The sequence below is a fragment of the Lactuca serriola genome, chromosome 3 (genome assembly GCF_051521515.1).
Source record: "Lactuca serriola cultivar US96UC23 chromosome 3, Lser_US96UC23_V15, whole genome shotgun sequence".
NCBI lineage: Eukaryota > Viridiplantae > Streptophyta > Magnoliopsida > Asterales > Asteraceae > Lactuca > Lactuca serriola.
The window spans coordinates 222,464,051-222,477,525 of record NC_136410.1 but is presented as its reverse complement, the minus strand read 5'-3'; positions in this window follow the sequence as shown (position 1 = coordinate 222,477,525).

Below are 13,475 nucleotides of genomic sequence, written 5' to 3'. Positions count from 1 at the left end.
TCTAAAACCTGGAAGTGAACTGGACATCTCTATCGGAAACAACTGATACCGGCACCCTATGACGTGCCACAACCTCCCGGATATAAATCTCAGCCGACTTCTCTGCAGAACTACTCTCCTAAATCAGAATGAAATGGCCGCTCTTGGTTAAATGATCCATGATGAACCAAATCGAATCCACTCCACGCGCAGTCCTAGGAAGCTTCGTGATAAAATCCATAGTGATATCCTTCCATTTCCATACGAGAATCTCCAACGGCTTCTTCTTTTCGTGAGGACGTTGATGCTTGTTATTGACTTTCCTACAGGTCAAGCACCGCTCCACGTACCAAGCCACATCACGATTCATGCAGGGCCACCAATAATCAGGACGAATATCTATATCCATCTTCGTCCCCCGGGGATGAATGGAGAACCTAGACTTGTGGGCCTCCTCCATCAGATTTTGGCATACATTGCCCCAATAAGGAACCCAAACTCGCCGATACATAGTCAACAATCGACGATTATCATAATCGAAGGAAGCCACTTGACCCACAATACGCTTGCTCTTTCAATGCTCTTCCTTTATAACCTCAACCTGTGCCTCACGAATATATTCAAACAACGGAGTAATCACGGTCATCCTCAAACATATATCCTTGATCAGAGCCACGACCGCCTTGCGGCTGAGAGCATCGGCCACTACGTTGGCCTTCCCCGGGTGATAAAGGATCTCACAATCATAATCCTTCACCACATCCAACCATCGACATTGCCTTAAATTCATATTTGGTTGATCCATCAAGTATCAGGCTCTTGTGATCCGTGTAAATAGTACAACGGACCCCATAGAGGTAATGCCACCAAATATTGAGTGCAAAAACCATGGCCCCAAACTCCAAATCACGCGTCAGATAATTCGCCTCATGAGGCTTCAGCTGCCTCGAAGCGTAAGCAATCACGCAACCTCTCTGCATCAATATTTCCCCCAACCCTGAGATCGATGCATCACCATATACCATGAAATCATCAACACCCTCTGTCAGGGTCGGAATCGGTGCCTCACACAACCACTGCCTCAAAGTCTCAAAAGTTGCCTGCTGCTCAGGCCCCCAGCGAAATGTAACTGTCTTCTTTGTCAGTCGGGTCAAAGGAACAACTATCTTGGAGAAATCCTGAATGAATCTCGGATAATAACCCGCCAAGCCTAGAAAACTCCGAATCTCAGATGGAGACATCGGAACCTCCCACTGCATCATGGCCTCAACCTTGGCCGGATCGACCAGGATACCATTTTGGTTGACAAAGTGCCCCATAAACTGCACCTCGCGCAACCAAAACTCACACTTGGACAACTTTGCAAAAATTCTCTCTTTCCTCAATGTCTCTAGCACTTCCCTCAAGTGCTCCTCGTGCTGCTTCTGAGTCTTGGAATATACCAAGATATCATCAATGAATACTATCACAGATCGATCGAGCATCGGTCTGCATACGCGGTTCATGAGGTCCATGAACTGTGGCCGAAGCATTGGTGAGCCCAAAAGGCATCATCACGAACTCGTAATGACCATAACAAGTCCGGAAAGTGGTCTTCTGCACATTCTCATCCCTGACCCACATCTGATGATAACATGATCACAGATCAATCTTGGAAAACTAAGATGCACCCTGAAGCTGGTCAAAAAGATCATCAATCCACGGGAGGGGATAACGGTTCTTCATTGTTACCTTATTCAGCCCCCAGTAGTCAATACACATATGGTAAGACCCATCTTTCTTCTTTACAAACAGAATTAGTGCTACCCAAGGCAAACTTCTAGGTCGAATAAATCCCTTGTCTAACAGCTCCTACAGTTGTGTAGACAACTCATGCATCTCATGGGGAGACAATCAATATGGTGCTTTGGCTATCGTAGCCGCACCTGGAACCAGGCCAAATCCTTCAACCTACCTCCAGAGGAACCCCAGGAAAATCCTCTAGGAATAAATCTAGATAATCCCGCACAATTGGCACATCATCCATGGTCTCCTTACACTTATCTTGGGTATCCATGACATAGGCGACATAACCGGAACAACCCTGCTGAAGATAGCGTCTGGACCTCGCTACCGAACACAAAATTGGCCCACGTTGAGATCTCTCCCATGAACTACTATCTCCCCCCCACTAGGGGTCCGAACCCCAACCAACTGCTGCTCAAATTCGATCACTACACCATTAGGGCTCAATCAATCCATGCCCACAATAACCTTGTTCCCATGCAGAGGAATGGGAACTAAATCGACTGGATATTGCTCGTTGAATAACTGGAGAGTACAACCCCAATGAACCCTTGCAACCTGAACAGACCTATCATCAGCAATCTTGACATCTAGAGCACAATCCAGCTCCCCCGGGGCTCCAACAATTCTCTTGCTCAGCGCAAGCGATACAAACGATCGGGTGGTCCCCGAATCAAACAATACCAATGCAGAAATATCGTTTACAAGGAACAATCCTAAAATAAAACAAATAAACATAAGCAAGAAATTCAATATAAATAAAGAGATAAGGAGAAGATACATACCTTTCACCACATCAGGAGTTGCACATGCCTCCTCGTCCATCAACTGGAAAGCCTTGCTCTTCACCATAGGTGCATCAGCCCGGCCCTGGCGGCTGTCAGTAATCCGAAAAGTTATAGGAACAGGTGCTGACACCGGTCCTGCTGCAGCCAAACTCAGACAATGGCCTTCTTCATCTCCCCGTCTGCCATATACCGTGGAACCAAAAGTTCCCTCTCTCGAAACATGGTGGTGATCTCATCCACCGTCTCCGAAGTCTAGCGGAGATCCTGAAACTCTCACGCCAACTGCTGCACCTCGATCACCGGTGCAAACTCAACTCGAAACTTGATCGAGAAATCATCACATTGCATCACATCAACAACATCATCACCCGCTACACGTCCTACCTCCTCCCACCAGTCTCATGCCCCATCCTTTAAAAGGCATGAAACTAGTCTAACTTTGTCCCCCTCGGGGCAACGGTTGGTGCGGAAGGCGTTAGCAACATCTGCTAACCACCTCCTACTCGTTATCGGTTCCTTCGCCACGTGATAATCCAGAGCTCCACATTCCGGGAACTCCCTGAAGGTCAAAGAACGCACCCCAACCAAGGCCACCATCTTTGTTTGAAAGGTGTTCAACTGCTCATCTAGAATCTCCAGAATACCCTCCTTGACCGTGCCAAAGATCACAAGAGTCTACTCAAGAATATTGCACGTAATCTCAAATGAGATGAACTCCCTAGTCTGGTTATCTAGCTGCTCGGCTCCCGATCCTTAGCTCGAGTCCTCTCCAGCACCAGAGCTACCAACAGGTATGCCTCGCAATGTAACCATACTGAAAATAGACCTGACAAATCATTAGAATGCGCATATATATATATATATATATATATATATATATATATATATATCGGGAAATCACAACTCCACAAGCTCCCTGGATTCATCGCAGCCCTCCTTGAATCGAGTACGGATCCTTTGCTTCCAGTAGTACGGGCCCATAATACCTTCCACATTTATCCCTACTTTCCTTAAGGATTGCCTTGACTCCACCAAGTCACTTTATATCCATACAAATTATCCTCACATATAAGGTTCCCAGCACTAGATCTCATCCTAGGTTTTCCTAGGGCAAACTCCACACCACTCTCCGCCATCGGCTGCATAAGGAACTCCCGCTAACTTCCTCTAACTAGCTCACAAATACAATTACATATTACTAAAATCAAATAATTCGTCGAATGACTGGTCTCACACTACAACGGTTGGACTCAGACAAGAGCTGCACAATAGAGTTAAAACATGTTAACGTATCCCACCAGGAATACGTCAAATATAATGGAAACGTCAGTCTGATAGACAGTTTGGGTAAAGGACGTCGTATGCCTAACATTGTATCCTCTCCCTCGCCCTCGCGATCCCGTATTTGTTCCTTGGCTGTAACAGCCCAGATTCTCAGGTATTATTTATTCTTATATTTTTGGTGATTTGTGGGGAGACTCGGCGAGTTGGAGCCCAAACTCGCCGAGTATGATCGCGGCTATGGGCACGGGTTCGCGTTTGGACTCGACGACTCCAAAAGTGGACTCGGTGAGTCCATGCTGTTTAGTGAAACCCTAATTCCCCAGGTTTGGAGCCTATTTAAGGGCACTTATAGCCTCCCATTGCGGCTACCAGTCCCTTGAGAGAACCCTAAGAGAGCTAAATCGTTTTGGGAGAGAGGAAGTCACTTTTGGGCCCTTGTATTCCTTGTTTAACAAGAAGAAGGTGGCAAGAGCAAGGAGGAGGTGAGATTCCAGCAGATCCAGAGTCCAGAGGCTTCATTTTGAGGTAATAGCTCAAATCTCCTTCAGTTTTAGGGTTGATCTTTAGAGTTAGGGTTTTTTTAACCCCTTTGGAGAGTGATTATGTGAAGCAAATGGTCCCTCTTCGAGTTTGTGCCTTGGATCTGGACTCAAAGAGGTCCAGAGACCTTAACCCTTGGAGCTTTTTGGGTAATTATGGAGTTATTGGACCTAGGTTGTCATTTTTGGGACCAAATCTCCTTTTGATGCCTTGTGGGAGTTATACAAGCATCAAGTTTCGAACTTTACGTGACATTCATGCTTGGGAAGGCCAGATCTATAGTTTGGGAAAGCAGATCTGACCTCAGAAGGTCAATAGAGTTTGTGCATGGCATGAACTCGCCGAGTTGTTCTTGGGACTCGGCGAGTAGGGTTGGGGTTTCGTGTAAATTGTTCAGCGAGTAGACTCGTCGGGTTGAGGGATGACCTAGTGAGTCAAGGAGAGTCAATAGGAGGCTGAGTCAAGCCGGAACTCGCCGAGTTGTTCTTAAGACTCGACAAGTTGAGTCGTGGTGGCCCCACGATTCAGGTCAGGTGGAACTCGTTGAGTTAGGGAAGTACTCGACGTGCCAAGAGAGGATCCGAGGGAGTCAGTGAACACGTATAGACTCGCCGAGTCGCTCTAGTGCACTCGCCGAGTCCGGTCAAAGTTGACCGTTGACCATTGACCAGAGTTGACCAATGTTGACTTGATAGGGTTAGTCAACCTTAGTTGTGAAAGTGTTAATTAGAGATATATTGTGTTATAGGAGGATTATAGCTCGGGGGATCGAGCGCGAGTGATTTCCGGGATTCGCGAGTTATCGAGATACGCGAGGTGAGTCTTCTCACTATACTTTACCTTGAGTAGGTAATTAGAGTTATGTGACAGAGTATTTGTATGCTATATGTATGTTATGTGTTGTACTACATTATTTCTATGTGATTTATGTTGTGCATGTTTATAGAGTTGGAACCGGAAGGTTCGCAGAGTTAGAACCAGAGGGTTCACAGAGTAGGGTCCACGGACCCACAGAGTTATAGCCTCGAGTGGCTAATATGTGTTATGTGTGGTATTTTGGGAACTCACTAAGCTTTGTGCTTACAGTGTTTGGTGTTATTTGTTTCAGGTACTAGTGATGACCGTGGGAAGGCGCCAGATTGATCAGTACACACATGGGATTTTTATGTTATGGGATCTTGGGATTTTTATATGGCATGGATTGAGTTTCAAACATTGATGTTTTTATGGATATTAAATGAATTATGTTTTTATAAAATGCAAAAAATTGTTTTTGAAATTTACGGTGTTACATTGGCGCCCAAGCGCCAAGGCCAATGTCAAGACAAAATAGTACCCATCGCCTCCCAGAGCGACAAGTGTAGCACTCAGGACGCCGCTCCTAGCAAGCCTGCACCAATAGAAAACAACCACTCGCGGAGCACGATCTGCTAATCGAAGGCCATCTATCCCTGCCAAACTTGAAAATATAGAAGGTACTGTCAAGGATATGTCCCCTACCACAGGTATAAAAAGGTCCCTTCTCCTCAGAGAGAATGGATCGAGTGAAAAAACCCTTAAACACTCACCTTACACTTTTCCACTTTCTCTTGAAGAATCGAACTGGCTTGATCGTCGGAGCTTCGTTCCGGCATCGCCTCCCAGGCGACGACTGACAATCATGTTTTCCTTGTTGTGATTCTCAGGCCCTTCGCTTCCATCCCTCAAAGAGGCAGAGTTAAGCCGGAGACATATCACAATAGTTGGCGCCATCCAGACATGCACCAAGTACGGCACAACCCACTTCACAACATCAGAAGCTGGAAATGATGGATAAAGGACTGATACGACATGAAGGTGACGAAACTAGCCCGGTTAGACTAATATAGTCCCTCGACGGAAGCGGTACATCGACACTGAAAGGGCAGCCGCTCACACAGACATTGTCGATGCCGCCAGTTGGCCCCGCAGTGGAGTTCCTCGCTAGTCTATGGTGAGCGCCGCACGTCACAACGGAACATCTGGCCACGAATACCACCACAATGCCTCAAAGAGCGTCGACCACCCAATCACAATAAACAATAAATCGAACACAACCATCGACGTGATGGGTGGGAACTAGCACCTGGTCCCCTGGCACCATTCTATCAACCGTAACACCAATGTCTGCAGGTCATCCGTCCTCCCCGATGGCCGCCATGTCGCATATCTTGCTATTTTCATAGCAGCCACTGTTCAACTTGTATCCATACCACTACCAAGGCATGTAGCCTCAAACGTAGCTACAAAACCACAACATTCAAGGCACACCAGCGCAGGGGATGAACTAACACACAATGGGGCCAACAGAGCCAAGTTTGCAACTGGATAAGCTGATGCATGCATGCTCCACACAGGCACCGTATATGCCCCAAGTGACCATGTACAACCATCGGTACCATTACGAGTATGGCCAAGGATATAACAGCCCATACCACGTACAACATGCAATGGTCAGTGGAGCACCTAACTATACACACATAAACTGCCCCATAACAAGTATTAGCTCAACATTCCGCCAAGAGCTATTACAGTATGAAATACCACATTTCGCCATGATCCCAAACATCCCAAATTATGATGGCACGACAGATCCTGACGAACACATAAACACCTACGAGTGGAAAATGACATCCCTTTGGATGGATACGAGATTTACCTACACCTACTTCCCGGTCATGCTTTCGGTAAATGCAAGAAAATGGTTCAAGGCACTACGTCTGGGAAGCATCTCCAGCTTTGAACAATCGAGGTATCTCTTCCTCCACAACTTTATCAGTTGTGGAAAGTCAAAGGAAATGCCAACTCTATCATGGCATCCACGAAAAAATAGGGAGAATCCATCTGAGCATACTATGACTGGTTTACCCTACTGACCCTAAGCGTCCCCGGTCACGAGGAATTTCTAGTCACGGGCGCCTTCGCCCACGGGCTACTCCTAGGCCCTATGTTAAGGAAAATGCAGGGAACAGTGCCAAAATCTAGGGACGAGCTCAAATATAGGGTCGAAAAATACCTCAAGCAGATAAAGAGAGAAGAATAAAAACAATCCAATCTAAAAGTTGTAGTAAAAGCCTACCTCAAACAAGAATCAACTGACTCCCACTATCACCATAGCCACAAGGAGCACAACGATGGAAGCCGTGATAAACATAGCAGATATTCGAGACATTCATCTCGTAAATTCCGCCCGTTCGTCAAAGACAAGCCTAGGAGCCATAGGTTGGAAGTACACGAGGTAGAAAAAACACCTCAGTGGACGGAAAAAGAGAAAAGAAAATATTGTGAATACCACAAGAGAAAAACCCACAAAACTGGAGAATGCGCAATCCTCAAAAGAGAGGTAGAAGACAAGCAATTGAGTGAAGACTTAATAGAAATCGCAAAGACTCTATGATCAAAGCTCAAAGCTAAGCGAAAAGACGGGAGAACCCAGAAGGAGGCGAATAAACAACCAATAAAAAAGGAGGAAATCTTCACAATTGTAAGGCTCTGTGACAATCGTCAATTTCAAGTCAAGTCAAAGTCAACAAGTCAAACCGATCGACTCGATTAACCCTTTTGTATTAGGGTTCACGTTATGTAATTACTATTCAATGCGAGTAGTGTTCGCAGTGCTCATGTTTTGTTATAAATCTAGGATTTCGAGTATGCGTTGGTGCTACTCTTTATTGCGAATAGGTTGACCCCGCGACTAAGTGATCACACTAGTCAAAAGGGGCTTTTGTACTGCCAAAACTTTATCTTTTATTATGATGTAATGTAGACCCTTGTGAGGTCAAATTCTCTCAAAACAATATGTACTGATAAGTTATCAATGAATTTGGCTTGTATTTTACTTCCTTGGATATTGACATGAACCAATCACATAACTCTGCATGGGTCAACACTATTTAATTCATAAGTTTAATTGCATAAACTTTTCGATGAATTACCTACTAATGTAATAAACTCGGGAAATAATACAAATGAGATAAAACCAGTAACACTCGACTCGTTATTACTATCGAAGTCTTACCTACTTGTCATTTTAAAATTATGACAAAACCATGCCACCAAGGAAAAGACCAAGACCTTCCAGTAGCGCAGCACCACCTCCTCCGCAGCCGCCACCACATTTTGACCCAACAATGTTCCAGGCTGCAGTAATAGCAGCTGTGGCGGCAACTATGTCACAAATCGGCACTAATTGCAATGGTGGTTCTGGATCTGGTGCTACACCCTTTAATCAGGGTGACAGTTCGGGGCGCACAAAGGAATGCACTTACAAGGACTTCACAAATGGAAAACCCGATTCTTTCAATGGAAGCGGGGGCGTCATCGCACTAATGCAATGGTTTGAGAGAACCGAAGCAGTCTTCGAAATTTGTGCTTGCCCCGAAGCAAGCAAAGTCAAGTACGCGACATTCACTTTCATCGGAAGAGCTCTGACTTGGTGGAACGGCAGAGCTAAGTCGCTTACTCCTGTAGTGGCTAACTCTATAAGCTGGGAGGATTTAAAAGCTTTGATGCTAAAGGAATATTGCCCAAGAGGCGAAGTGCAAAAACTGGAAGAGGAACTCTAAAGCCTCAGAATGTCGGGCACAGATCTTGAAGCTTACACTGCCCGGTTCAATGACCTAGCGCTCCTCTGTCCATCAATGGTCACTCCAGAGGGGAAAAACGTGGAACGATACCTCTGGGGACTATCATCCCAGATTCAAGATAGTGTACTAGCCTCGAAACCTACTACCTTTGAGAGTGCCAAGGAATTGGCACAGCAACTTATCAATCACAGGGCCAGCCGCTTGTTTCTGTAAAGCGCCTGCACAACCGAGCAACCAAGTTGTCAATGCAGGGGCAAGCCAAACCTGTTATGGATGTGGTGAAGCAGGACACTTCAGGAAAAAATTCCCCAAGGCACAAGCTCCTAATGCTGGTGGTGTAGGGAGGGTCCTGACAATGGGACACGGGGAAGCGGTCAAGGATCCTACAGTGGTTACCGGTACGTTCCTCCTCAATAACTCTTGTGCATGCGTACTTTTCGATTGTGGGTCAGAAAGGAGTTTCGTGAGCCACCAATTCAAACATTTACTTAAGCAAAATCCCCAGTCATTAACAGATTCATATGTCGTAGAAACGGCAAACGGAAAGGTTGAGCGCGCTAATGATATTTACATAGGGTGTACTCTCACTCTAGACAACCATTCGTTCAAAATCGATCTAATGCCGAGTGTTTTCTAAGGTTTGCTAAAAATTCACGAGTTATTTATTAAGTTAAACTCCATTTGTGAAAAATAAGAAACACTAAAACTTGTAATTGAAAATCTGACAGTTTTGACCTTTTTGACTGGGGTCCAACAATGGTTAAAATGGATAAGGTAAAGACTTAACATATTTAGATGAATAATTGTGCATTGTCAAAAGTACGTCTCTGGAAGTTTAAAAGTGAACACTAAGTTTTGCAATGCTGTAAGTTTTATAAACACGGATTATAAAACTAATTTGAAATAAAATAAACAAATGATGTGTGTTGGAAATTTAGGAATTAGAGATATCTTAGAAACATGTGTGAAGTAGAAAGTTGTGAAAATATCATGTTGAGATTCAAGAAAACACATTTAAGTAAGGTACAAAGCCTAAATGAGAAAGCTGTTAAAAGTGTTAAAAAAAGTGATTTGAAGATTTGATGAAACCTTTTCACATAATAAGAACTTCAATGTCATATGTTTAAGTTTTATAGCATAGATTTTAAACACTTTTATAAAAGAAAATGTTTCTGAGTTTTTCGAAAACGTGTCAAAATGGTAATCAAGGTTTAAAATAGTTTATATGCCCTTAAAAGCACATCTATCCATTGAAGTGGATTTGAAATGAAATCGAAATAGCAAGGTAAAAACCAATATTGGCTAAGTTGAGTTTTGAAGAAAAGCGTTAAGTTAAAGTAAGTTGTCAAAAGAGTTTTAGCGAGAATATGGCTTAAATTGTTAGGAAATGTCTACTAAGTTGAATTAAGTGGATACAAAATATTTTATCGATGATAAATAAAACCGATGAAGCGAAATAATTTTTCGATGGAAGATTAAGAAGTAAGGAATAAGTATGTTAGTGAGCTGATCGTACCTAAATATTAAGCGAGTCTAAGGCGAGTGCCGGTGTCTTTTCCCCCAAGATAAAAGACAAGAAAAATTGTTTGAAAAACGTTTTATGGTCTCAATACAATTTACGACCTTTTATAGAGGTCAAAGGGACATCCTATGTTAAGTTTTAAGCTTAAGGTGGAAACAACCTAAAGCTAAATTCGTAGCGTAGTAATAAGGTCTCACGTATGGGTTAAACTTTTGTGTCTCCTCGTAAGTCGAATTCGGAATGCCCACCAATGGTATACAAGTGATTACTTAGTGGCGAATCATCTACCTCCTTACGCGATGCTCCAATTATCATTTGTGTCAGTATCGAAATGCTTTTTCCTAGTTGTAACTCTAGTACGAAGACGATGAAGAGGTATTGAGGAATAATTGGTATAGGTTTCGACTTATGATTATTACTAGTGTATATCTAGTTACTAACCTTACATCTAAAGTCAATAGCTACCGAGGAATACCCATTCGTAGTACTATGTGCATTGCTCCTAGAGTGGCTAGTGATATAACCTAAGTGGTTAACCTAGCACTTGATAAGGGACATGAATATTTCTAAATAAAAGCATTTTTTATAAAAGTGCACTTAGTTTCTAAGTGTATCTAGATGAATGCCTATAATATGCAATGCACGTACACACACCGAAAAATTTTGTTTTTCAAAAGTTTAAGTTGAAAATTGTTTTGAACATAATTCTACAATAACCGTTTCCAGCCTTACATTAACTTTCCTTACTTAAGCATAGTTGGCCAAGCTATACTTAATTAAAGTCCAATAATGCGTACTCGAATTAGTTATACCACTAGTATGTTCTGTATTTTAAAAATGTTTAGAAATTTTTTTTGCTATAGTTGTGGTTTTCCAAAGGAAAACCGATATTCTCTATAACCTTCGGCTCTGATACTATTTTCTGTCGCACCCCGCTAAAGCGGAAACACGAGGCGTGGCAGTATAAAGGGTTTCATAGCAAAAGTTAAAAGACAACACCAACCATAGTATTAAAAATCATTACAAATTTATAATGGGTTTGAACAACTTTTAAAAGAAATTACAATGAAAAATAGGAATACAACACAAGCGAATGCTCCTAACAGTGAAGTGTCCCTAAGTGCCACTTACTCAATGATTCCTGAAAAAGCATGTAAAACGAGCGTCAACTATAAAAATAGTTGGTGAGTACTCACAAGTTTAACAAAATAATATTGGTTCATGAATTGAAATCAAAGTTTTGATAAAAGTTTCCAATAATAAAAGTATATTGTTAAAAGGAGTAAATAAGTTTGTAAAAACAAAGTTCTTTGTCATCAAGAGAGATAAAGTATGTTACCCGAATAAGATGCAACATTCATATTCTCATGGAAGATAAAGTTCGTTACTCAAACGAGTAAACAAGTTTCATTGCTAAAATGAGCAATCAATTTTGTTGCTACAAGGAGCAAACAATTTCATTGCTAAAACATGTATATAAGTTTTCAGTAATAAAATTTCGTTGTTGTAATGAGAAACAAAGTTCATTGCTATAAATAATAAACAAGTTTATTGCTATAATAAATAACAAGTTTATTGCTATAATGAGTAACGAGTTTGTATGTATATGAGCAAACAATGAGTTCTCAACCAAACCTATGACTGAAACCCTATCAACATCTATGCTTATCGTTCCATAGATGAATATGGTATCATGCACTCCAGCAATAGGGCGAGTGAGGAGCTGTCAATTCCTAATAGTGCTATCCATAATGACCATTTGCTCAAAGAGTTAATGGTTAGAGATAAGGGAAGGGCATTAATACGATAAGTTCTCATGTTCCATGTTGCATAGACATACATAGAGAGATATAGCAATAAAATAGCAATCATGTTTGATTCAAATCAATTAAATACAACGAACAAATAATAGTTTTCCGGGACATGCTTTTCCACCCCAAAACATAAAAACTGAAAATAGGGGAGTGCGTGAATACTCACAATATGCAAAATATAGCAACCAAGTTTATACGAGTCAAATAAAAACAACGAATATAAATAGTTTAGGATATGCTTTTCCACCCCAAAACATTTAAAAACCGAAAATAGGGGAGTGGTGAAACTCACAATATGCATTGAGATGATGCAAATGGTGCCTTGACTACGCTTCCCTCGTACCATTATTGATTCCTACAATAATGGTATTCGCTAGTGAGTCTCTAATCGAAATCAAACACTAGTATACTTACTACTACAATAGAATTATGTCAATAGTGTGTCAAAATTTAATATTGATAAGTTACAAACATTTTTCTGTGGAAATTAAGTTTCAAAGAATCAATTGTTATATAACAATTTAAGTGCAAAATTTCCATTATTGAAATGTTAATATTTAAAATTTTAGAGGTGTTCAAATGATTAAATATTCAAAACTAAATCAATTTAGTTCTAAACTTTCCCAAACTTTGCATTTCAGTTTTAATTGAAGTCAAAGGCCTCAAGATAAATTTACTTTAATTTTTTATTTGTCTAACTATTTTTCACCATTTTAGTTTCTTGAATAACCATAAAATCATGAAAAATACTAAACAGTTAATAAAAATTACCAAACTTCATATTTTGGTTCCCAACACATTAGAAGACTTCCAGATAAATTTGCATGGATTATAGATATGTATAACCATTTTTATTGTATTTAATTCCCTAAATAGATAAAAATTCATGAAAAATAGAAATAAGTTTCCAAAATTACCCAAACTTTTTTTTATTACTGTTGTTAAACATTATTAAGATGGGAAAAATATAAAAATTGATTTCGAAACTGTTTAACCGAATTTTATGATTTTTGAGCATTTATTTTAATAAAATTTTAAATAAATAGGAAAAAGTTCCCAAAATTGCCCAAAATTTTTGTAACACTTTTATTATACATGTAGAAGCTGTGAAAAATATAAAAGATATTTTTAAATTAGTCTTTCCATTTTTCCTTGTTTA